The sequence below is a fragment of the Castor canadensis genome, chromosome 16, assembly GCF_047511655.1.
Source record: "Castor canadensis chromosome 16, mCasCan1.hap1v2, whole genome shotgun sequence".
Lineage (NCBI taxonomy): Eukaryota > Metazoa > Chordata > Mammalia > Rodentia > Castoridae > Castor > Castor canadensis.
In genome coordinates, this window is record NC_133401.1 from 20,537,011 (window position 1) to 20,548,550 (window position 11,540).

An 11,540-nucleotide genomic window follows, 5' to 3' on the forward strand; every position below is an offset into this window, starting at 1 on the left:
CTTCAGCAGGGAAGAGTGGAATCTTCTGGACCCTTCTCAGAGGACTCTCTACAAGAACGTGATGCTAGAGAACCTGGCAAACGTAGGTGAGGATGCCTGCCAGCATGTGGGCAGCCATGGGACCCGTGTTGGTTCAGCATTTCCTGAATTCCAGGAGGTGTGTGGGAAATGAAAACTCAGCAGTTTAATTACAGACGTGGCCACTGCTCCCCATGTAGCAAACACCGGGCTTCCCTGAGAAACTAAATCTCTCATTTGCATAGCATTTTCATGGCCTTCGTGGTAAGAACAATGTTCGGGGGACCCAGAAGTGAGTCAACATGGAGCAGAGGGAAACGGAAGTTTGGAGCCCTTCTGACAAAGGCTGAGTCCCTTCCAGTAACCACAATTTCAGCCAGGCAAACCTGGACTGATGTCTAGGCAGAGCACAGGGAAATTTTTCCTGGGACAAAATAATAAATAAATAATAAATAATAATAAATGCTTATTAGGAAGGATCCTACAAACAGTGTGCAAATGTTAAGAATCCATTCCAAGCCAGGCACAGTAGTTCACGCCTATAATGTCAGCTACTTGGGAGGCAGAGATCAGGAGGATCACAGTTTGAGGCCAGCCTGGGCAAAAAGTCCGTAAGACTCCATCTCAACCAATAGCTGGGTGTAATGATGTGTGCCTCTCACCCCAACTGTAGGGAAGTGTAAATAGAAGGATCTCTATCCAGGCACAAATGCAAGACCTATCTCAAAACTAAGGCAAAATGGGCTGAGGCGTGGCTCAAGTGGTAGAGCACCTGACTACAAGTATGAGGCCCTGAGTTCAAAGCCCAGTATCACCAAAAAAAGGAATCCATTCCAAGTTAGGCATGGTGGAACATGCTTCCAATCCTAGCACTTGGGAGACAAAGGCAGGAGGATCTGGGTTTGAGGGCTACCTGGGCTCCATAATTAGACGCTGTCCCAAAAAAATAAGGACTAGGAATATAGCTCAGTGGTAAAGTGCTGGTCTAGCATGTGCAAGACCCTGGGTTTGATCCACAGTACCACACACAAAAAAAAATAAAATCCATTCCAACTATGGTAGAAAACAACTTGGTAATTCTTCACAAAGTCAAATATAGCTGGGGCGGTGGCTCACATCTGTAATCCCAGCTGGTCAGAAGCAAGAGATCAGGAAGATCACAGTTCAAGGCCAGTCTGGGCAAAAAGTTAGTGAGACTCCCATCTCAATAAGCCAGGCTTGGAGGTATATGACTGTCATCCCAGCAATGTGGGAGGCCATGGTAGGAGGATCACAGATTGAGGCTGCCTTGGGGCATAAATGGGAGACCCTAGCTGAAAAATAACTAAAAGCAAAATGAGGGCTGGTAGAGTGGCTCAAGTGGTAGAGTGCCTGCCTAGCAAGTGTGAGGCCCTGAGTTCAAACTTCAGTACACCGTACAGCAGTGTCCATAGCATCATTATTCACAATAGCCAAAAGGTGGGGGACCCCAAATATCCATCATTGAGCAACAGAGAAACAAACTGTGGTCTGTCCATACACCGAAATACATTCATATTTAGCCACAATAAAGGAACTAGGCACAGACACATGCTACAACATGAATGAACCTCGAAAACATGACACTGAGGACAGACACACAAAAGGCACACAGTGTATGAGATAATCTGAAAAGACAAATCCATAGAGACAAGAGGCAGGTTAGTGGTTGCAGAGGCTGGAAGGAGGGGGTCATAGGGAGGAACTTTTTTGTGGGTATGAGGTTCCCTTTGGGAAAAAAAAGTCCCAAAATGAGATAGAGGTGATGGCTGCACAACCATCAACAGTACTAAAAGCCACTGAATCATGCACTCTTTTGGGGGTGGGGGCAGTACTGGGGTTTGAATTCAGGGCCTCACACTTGCTAGGCAGCTGCTCTACCACTTGAGCCACTACCCCAGCAACTCACCTTCACTTTAAATGAAAAACCTAACTGTTGTTCCACTTTATTTCAGATGGGGTGATAAAATATAAAACCAAAGGCTCAATCCCCAAGCAGGGTGTTCTAGCTACAAGAATACTTCACCAAGCAACTGGAGTATGTCCCATGGAGAGTACATCCTGGTCCTTGCCATCAGAAGACCAGAAATGTCACAACACAGAGCCAAGGGAGCAAAATGTAAATCAGACTGGTACTGCCTGTAACAGAGACATGGCTCCACTTAGACTCTGTGGCCATCACGAGATGGAAGACAATTCCAAACTTAGCTCAACACTTGTGCCTTCCTGGGGTGATTCCACAAGAAAAGACATCCCACTGTGTGACCCAGATATTGTGAAATATCCAGTCTTAAACAGTCATCCCGAAATATATAAAAATAATGACTATGATAGAGACTTGTGGCAGAAGAGTCTGCTGGTTCTGCAAGTGACAAGTCTAATGGAGCCGGATTTGAACTCATGGACTGACAATCAGAACAATGTTCAGTATATACAGAATAAAATGGACATTCAGGAATGGAATCCACCCAGAAAAGCCTTCTATGGAGATTTATTCTTCTACACACCTAGGACTCACATCAGAGAGAAAATGCCTAGTTCTCATCCGGGTGCAAACACCTTAGGTCCCAACTTGATCTGTACCATGCAGGTGCCATCCAGAACTACAGAGAAGCAGGCTGAAAACAGACAAAGTGGGAAACCCTCCCCATCTGTTCCAAATTCTGTTTCACGCAGGAGAACAACTGGGGTGAAAGGTCACAGGTGCCGTGAGTGTGGGAAGGCCTTTGTGTATGAATCATTCTTAAACCGACACATGGAAATACACACAGGGGAGAAACCCTACGCCTGCCAGTACTGTGGGAAAGCCTTCAGGTATTCCTTACACCTTAATAAACACCTCGGGAAACACATCCTCAGCAAGTCCTTCGAGTGTCAGGAGTGTGGGAAAGGCTTCTGCAAGTCATCCAAACTCAATGCCCACATCAAGACCCATGCAAGAGAGAAGCCCTGTATGTGTGGGGACTGTGGGAGAACCTTCAGTAAGAATTCAGGACTCAAGAGGCATTTAAAGACTCACAGGCAAGAGAGTTTCTTCAAATGGAAGGAGTGTGGGAATGGCTTCGTGAATGGTTTCACCGTCCTGAACATGTAAGAATGTTCTAGATGGGAGTCCAATGAGTTCATGTGCCTGGAGACATCTTGCCCAAACTCTTGGTGTCTTATTAAAGTAAAAAGCAAAATGTCATGTTGAAACAAAGCTTTTTGTAGGTAAGTTTTACGGAAAGCCTTTGTCTTCATCATTTGTCTTTACATTGGAGAGAAACCTTATGACTGTGGAATATGAAAAAATCTCAGAGTAATCTATATAAGGATCCAAACTAAAGAGACTCCTATGAGAGTAAGGAATGTAGGAAAGACCCATTTTTAACCCCCATCCCCCCGAGATGGGGTCGGTTGTGTTTCCCAGATTGGCCCCAAACTCCCAGTCTCAAGTGATCTTCCACCTTGGCCTCCTGAGTAGCCAGGACTATAGGCATACACCACCATGCCCAGCAAAGACCTTGGGAAACACATTTCTTAAGTCACACCTGCACCCACCCCTGCAGAAGAGAGACTGACTAGAATAGGTACATGTAAGCCTTCGATTCCAGCCCTTCAATTCCAGCCCTTCAATCCCCGGCCATAGAACTAAACCACTGTGAATGTTCACAGTTGTTGCTGTTGCCACCTCATCCTTCCGTTGGAACCAAAACTCAAGAGCTTCCAGCTCATCTAATAGAAAGTTTGAAGAGGGCAGTTACCCCTCCATGCACCCTTTGAGCTCTGCCACATGGATTTGGATGTGCAGTAGCCTCGTTACAATTCACAGATGATCTCATTTCCCACTGGAGGCCATGTTGAATCTGGCTGTGGTGCGGTTATGCTCCATGATACCTTTTCTTGTGGTCAGTTGCTGTTGGCCACTGCAAATGATAATTTGAACTATGATCAGAATAGTTGGTCCTTGTGATACTGATGCAGGGCACTTGCTGTGACTTCCATTTTAGTCTAACGTGCCCATTTCTGTCAAATTCATTCTCCCCCTTTTCTTTCCTAATGGTGCATAGAGGAATTGTCCACAGTAAGCACTTTCAAAGGTCTTTAAATGAATTTCCCAGTTTTTCTCAGAACTGATGGTGGGCACTCCTCCAGCCAGGGAGAACTGCAAAATTCACAAGTTTGGGTTTCCAGAAATCTGTTAGAAAGCAAAAGTTATTTTTGCACCCCTTCCTTTTGTCTTTTCTCCTCATTGCTCAATAGACATGGTATGAAGTGCACCGAATTGAGGGGAGCAACCTGAGAACCACTAGACTAATGGCTAACACAACCCTCAAAACATAACACCCCGTGACATGCTTTTGCAGTCTGGATAGCATTGTTTATATTTCGAGACTTGTTATATAAAATAGATCTCTAGCTGCACTAAGAAACATTTTAAGGGAGGTTTTTATAACTGAGAGTTAAATAAAATGCTAAATTACAAACCTAGTGGGTGGTGAAGTTGTTTTAATTGCTTCTTGTGTGTTTCAAAACTTTTTTTGTGTTGGGTGTCTTCAGGTTTAATACATGCCCGAGAGGTGGGACTTCTTTTTTTTTTTTTTTTCTTCAGTACTGGGGTTTGAACTTAGGCCCTTCACCTTGAGCCACTCCATCAGCCCTTTTTTGTGATGGGTATTTTCGAGATAGGGTTTCACAAACTATCTGCCCAGGCTGGCTTTGAACCAAGATCCTCCTGATCTTCGCCTCCTGAGTACCTGGGATTACTGGTGTGAGCCACTGGTACCCAGGTAATGGTAGAACTTCTTAAGGATAATTCACAACCTCCTCCTAAAAAAAACTTTTGACTCTTGACCTGTCTTTAGGCAAGTTTATAATAAAACATCACACTACAACTGGATTATCAAAATCTTATTTTTTTTAAATTGTTGCTTTCTATATTTGTGGGGAGTGTTATTAGGTACATAGGTATTAGGTACATTTCTTTTTCCTCTTATGGGGGGATGGGGGGTAAGACATGATCTTGCTATGTAGACCATGCTGACTTCAAACTCAGTCCTCCTGTCTCAGCCTCCTGAGTTCCCCAGCACCCAGACAGGTATACGCCACCATGACAGGCATGGTGACTTTTTTTTTGGGGGGGGGCAGATTTTCTTTATTACAGGTGAGTTTTTCTTTCTAATCTAGATAGACATACAGACATACAGTGGGACTGGCTGCGGCTCAAAGGCAGGGTTTCATGCTCACAAAGCAGGCACTGTACTGCTTGAGCCACAACTTCAGTCCATTTTTGCTCTGGGTATTTTCAAGATAAGTTCTCATGAACTATTTGCCTGGAGTTGGCCTGAAACCTTGGTCCTCTTTTTTTTTTTTCCAGCACTGGGGTTTGAACTTGGTTTTACTCTTGCTAGGCAGGTGCTTTACCACTTGAACCACTCCACCAACCGTGGTCCTGGTGTCAGCCTCCCAAGTAGCTAGGATGACAAGCATGAGCTACTGGCTCCCAACTTAATTTCCTTTTGCCATGTAAAATAATTCCCAGGACAAACATAGTGGTGCATGGCTGTAACCCCAGCACTTGGGAGGATTGTGAGTTCCAGCCAGACTGGCCAATATAATAAAACTTGTCTCAAAAAAAATGCAAATAAGAATAGTCTCAGCTCAGGCCTGACTGGCTCATGAGCCACAGTTTTCTCTCCTCCACACTAAAAAAAAACCCTTTCACACCATAGTCTCTGCTTTTCTGTGCAAAAGACAGAGAAAACTTGGCTCTCATCATTTTTTAATTTTTCTTTTCAATTTTTTTTATAAAAACTTGGAAATATGGCTACCCAAAAATGTATGAAAATATACACAGTTCAGTCAATAAAATACCAGCCACGTACACTCTTTATTTTTTATTTTATTATTCATATGTGCATACAAGGCTTGGGTCATTTCTCCCCCCTGCCCCCACCCCCTCCCTTACCACCCACTCCACCCCCTCCCCCTCCCCCACCCCCTCAATACCCAGCAGAAACTATTTTGCCCTTATTTCTAATTTTGTTGTAGAGAGTATAAGCAATAATAGGAAGGAACAAGGGTTTTTGCTGGTTGAGATAAGAATAGCTATACAGGGAGTTGACTCACATTAATTTCCTGTGCGTGTGTGTTACCTTCTAGGTTAAGTCTTTTTGCTCTCACCTTTTCTCTAGTTCCTGGTCCCCTTCTCCTGTTGGCCTCAGTTGTTTTTAAGTTATCTGCTTTAGTTTCTCTGCGTTAAGGGCAACAAATGCTAGCTAATTTTTTAGGTGTCTTACCTATCCTGACCCCTCCCTTGTGTGCACTCGCTTTTATCATGTGCTCAAAGTCCAATCCCCTTGTTGTGTTTGCCCTTGATCTAATGTCCACATATGAGGGAGAACATACGATTTTTGGTCTTTTGGGCCAGGCTAACCTCACTCAGAATGATGTTCTCCAATTCCATCCATTTACCAGCGAATGATCACATTTCGTTCTTCTTCATGGCTGCATAAAATTCCATTGTGTATAGATACCACATTTTCTTAATCCATTCGTCAGTGCTGGGGCATCTTGGCTGTTTCCATAACTTGGCTGTTGTGAATAGTGCTGCAATAAACATGGGTGTGCAGGTGCCTCTGGAGTAACCTGTGTCACAATCTTTTGGGTATATCCCCAAGAGTGGTATTGCTGGATCAAATGATAGATCGATGTCTAGCTTTTTAAGTAGCCTCCAGATTTTCTTCCAGAGTGGTTGTACTAATTTACATTCCCACCAACAGTGTAAGAGGGTTCCTTTGTCCCCGCATCCTCGCCAACACCTGTTGTTGAGCCAGCCACATACACTCTTATCATTGAATGTCAAGCAATCAATGGTCATAGGTCAGAGGTGGCGTCCCCCAACCCCAGGGAAAACCTCGGTGGTACACTTTGGATCATTCCCTGGCTCATCTTTATCCCTGTGCTAAATCCCCAGGGATCCTATTTCCTAGCTTTGTTTTAGGTTTTGTTGTTTTGGGTGGTACTGGGGTTTGAACTCATGGCCTCGCACTTGCTAGGCAGGTGCTTTACTGCTTGAGTCACGCTCCCCCCCACCCGGCCTTTAGTTTTAGTTATTTTTCAGGTATGAACCTGAGCTTGTTGCCCAGGCCACCTCAGACCATGGTCTGCCTTCCTATGCCTCCATGCATGTGATCCATGGCTGGGATCACAGAAGCAAGTCACCATGCCCAGCTTCTTAGTTGAGATGGAGTCTTAACATGATCCTCTCGATCTCTGCCTCCCAAGTAACTGGGATTACAGTTTTGAGACACTGTGCCCAGCCTTCATTTCCTAGTTTTGATATTTTTATATCACATATAGGGTTGTGGGTGTGGCTCAAGAGATAGCTGCTTTTTGGGGGGGAGGGGGGAGTACTGGAGTTTGAACTCAGGGTCTACACCTTGAGCCATTCCACCAGTCCTTTTTGTGATGGTTTTTTTTCAAGATAGGACCTCAAAACTATTTGCCCAGGGCTGGCTTCAAACCATGATTCTCCTGATCTCTGCCTCCTGAGCTCCTGAGTAGCTAGGATAATAGGCATGCTCACCAACGCCTGGCAAGAAATTATATATATATATATATAACTTTTTTTGGCAGCACTAGGGTTTGAACTCAGAGCCTCAAGCTTGCTAGGAGGCACTCTTACCACTTGGGCCACCCTGTCAGCAAGAGATAGCACTCTCTTGCTTGACTAGCAAGCCCAAGGCCCTGAGTTCAAACCCCAGTACCACCAAAAACAAATGGCATACATGATAGTGCCCATTAAATATTTCTTCATGCCTCACTTCTTTCAGATGTAGGTTGCAGGTGGCCCATTACTTCATTTTTGCTCTCCTACAGGTTATTTATAGGCTAAACTCATTTCCAAGGCCTCCATTATACATCTCACTGCAGACACCATAAACACAGCTGCTGAAACCAACTCGATGAACACGGTGTAAAGTCGCTCTTGAATGCCTTCATGGGTTATATGATCCACATATGTCCGAGAGGAAATTTTTTAGACAGTAGAACTGTCTGATTTCATTTATCAGTATTTTCTAAAAAATACAGTTCTAAGTCAGCCTGGGCAAAAAGTGAGACCCCCCCCCCATCTCAACAAACAAGCCAGGCATGGTGGTGCATATCTGTCATCCCTGCTATGCAGAAAACCATAAGTAAGGAGGAACCCAGTCCAGGCCACTCTGGGCAAAAATAGGAGAACCTACTGAAAAATAACCTAAAGCAAAAAGGGCTGAGGGCGTGGCTTAAATAGTACAGTGCCTACTCAGCAAGTGCCAAGCCCTGAATTCAAACTCCAGTACTCCCCCCACCCCCACAAAAAAAGAACTGGATTGTGGTGATGGTCCCACAATTGTGAAAATGCAAAACTCACTGCATTGTACACAAATGGGTGGAGTTTGCAGTGTGTGAAATACCCCAGAAATGAACCTGTGAAGGAAGGAGAGGGGAACGGAGAGGAAAAGAGATGAGGAGACTCCCAAGTTCTGCCAAGTTCAGCCTTTGCTGTTTGGGAAAGACATGCAGGGCAGGACCCCACCCTGTGGCTCAGGGAACGCCAAGCCTGGCCGCCTCTCCTGGACCTACGTTTCCCAGGAATCTGCTGCTTTATTCTAGAATTGGGGCGCGTCCTGGAAGGAAACTTAACCAGACTGGAAGCTGTCACCTGGGGGTCTGCAGCCCCAGACCAGGCACTGGCAGCTGGATCAGCTCCTACCAAGAAGGAACCCCAGCACAGAGAAATGACTCCGCTCCCAGGGAGGAAGAGGGAATGCAGCTTTGAGGTGTCAAGACCCCTGCCCCCCAATTGGTCCTCAGTTTTCATCGCTGTTAAATGAGAATTTAAAACAATTAAAAACCTAGGCAGGCACTGGTGACTCACACCTGTAATCCTAGCTACTCAGGAGGCAGAGATCAGGAGGATCGCGGTTCAAAGCCAGTCCAGGGCAAACAGTTGGCAAGACCCTAGCTCGAAAAATCCCATCACAAAAAAGGCCTTGTGGAGTGGCTCGAGGTATAGGCCCTGAGTTCAAGCTCCAGTCCTGCAAAAAAAAAATTTTTTTTTTTTGCTTTGCAAATATGCACTCATGCAGACCTCCCAAGCCTACACAGTGGGTGCTATTTTTCCCCTGACCAGCAGAGGAACCTGAGGCACAGCGAGGCTAAGCAGGCCGCTCGAGGTCACACAGCCAGCTGTGGCCCTGCTGACCACGGGCACCGAAGCTTGGCCCTTAGATCCCAGGCCTAGGCTTCCTGTGCTGTCCGGGTGGCGCCTTTGGGTTCTGTGCGTCCTGCGCACTGGGACGCGAGCTCGGGCGGGGTGAGGGCTGGGGTTGGGCATTCAGTGGACATTGTAGGACAGAGGGATGGACGGATGGGTGTCTTAGGGGTCACATGCCATTTGGTCGCCTGGGCACTCTGCAGCTCTGCTCTGGGAACCCTATTTGAGCTCAGGGTTTCCAGCCTCAGTGCACGGGGTCCTGGGGCGTTGCGAGGCCTGGAGGAAGCCACCTGCAGGGGACCCGAGTGTGCGGGCGAAACCACAGCGGGCGGGCGCCCCCTGGCGGCGGAGTCCAGCCACGGCAGCGCCCCGGAGCCCAGGGACACTGGATTGGGGCGCGGGTGGAGTCGCCCTGAAAAGGGGTGGCAGACTGTGACTCATGCATAGGGGTTAGAAAACCAGTGTGGGACGCTGCCCGGTAAGAAATCAAGGTGATTTTGCCAAACACCACCACCATGCTTTTTATTCTACTGTTCCTATGATCACCTTATGATTCTGTAATGAGTCCCCACCGTCATACCTTAGCCTCACTTCCTTCCTCTGACCTTGACTATGGTGGACAATGGTTGGCACTCGGCACCCTCCCGCCCCCCCAGTGCCACGCCTCACCCATGGGCCTGCCCCACATTCCCTGCCAACCCTGACATCAGGACACAGAGGAACTGGACACGGAGAAGTTAAGGCACTTGCCCAAGGCCACACAGCTCAGATGCAACAGTGCCAGTTACTACTGCCTCACTTCTGAAAGAGAAAAAAATCACTAACTGCTCTCACTAACTTTTTGCCCAGGATGGCCTTGAAACTCCATCCTTCCCAATCTCCACCTCCCCAAAATGGGATTACAGGCATGAGCCACTGCGCCCGGCCCTTTTAAAATTTCTTGTAATACAATCTATGGCATACAGGAAATACTTAATAAATATCTGTCAAATTAATGGGGGGAAGATGGAGATGCCCCACTCCCCTACATCTTTATGGGAGAGAAAGGGCTCTAAATCATGTTAGTCCTGATAATCTGACCTGACAAGGGGTCCAGGGGAAAACTCACAAAAATATTCCTCTCATCTTGTTCTCTAGAGACTGTGTGAAAATGACTCGACCCAACATCTCAACAAAAGGGTTTGCTAGGATACCCAAAAGTACAGAAACTGTGGTCTTGTCTCCGGATTACTTCTTCCACAAGATATCTTGGCCCCGGGGTTGGTGGAGGGTTGGTGGTAGAGCACCTGCCTAGCAAGGGTGAGGCCCTGAGTTCAAACCCAAGTACCACAAAACAAAAAGAAAAAAAAAATGGCCCTGATGGGTTGTCTTACTAATGGTTTACTGTCCTGGTGAGCGCCTCCTGTATCTAAGCTAACCTGCATCTGGGTCTTCTTTTGTCTTATACTTGATGGGAAATTAAAGCTCAAAGAATTAGTTTATAATTTTTTTCGGTGGTACTGGGGTTTGAACTCAGGGCCTTCATCTTGAGCCACTCCACCAGCCCTTTTTGTGAAGGGTGTTTTCGAGATAGGGTCTCACAAACTATTTGCCTGGCCTGGCTTTGAACTGTGATCCTCCTGATCTCTGGCTCCTGAGTGGCTAGGATTATGGGCGTGAGCCACCAGCACCCAGCTCAAAGGATTGGTTTACAAGTCAAATTAACAAATGGCGTCTGTGCCACAGGTGGCTGAATTCCCACATGGCTGAGTGGAAAATGGTGGACACCTGACGGCTGCCGAAACACACACACAGCAAGTTACCACTACGGTGACTCAGATCTTAAAGATTATTCATTTTGGCTGGGTGCCAGTGGCTCACGCCTGTAATCCTAGCTACTCAGGAGTCAGAGATCAGGATGACCTGGGTTCAAAGCCAGCCTGGGCGAATAGTTCTTGAAAAAAACATTAAAAAGGGGGGGGCGGTGCTGGTGAAGTGTCTCAAGGTGTAGGCTCTGAGTTCAAGCCCCAGCACTGCAAAAAAAAAAATTATTTTGTTTTCATTTTACTTTTTAGGAAGGATCTTGCTATGTGGTCAGGACTAGCCTCGAACGCTCCATCCTCCTGCCTCCGCCTCCTGAGTGCTGTGATTACAGATGTGTACCACCACACCCAGCTGTTCTGCCTTCTTAAAACATGTTTATGGAGTGTGCAGTCATGGCTCAAGTGGTAGAGCACCTGTCTAGCAAGCATGAAGCCTTGAGTTCAAATCCCACTACCACAAA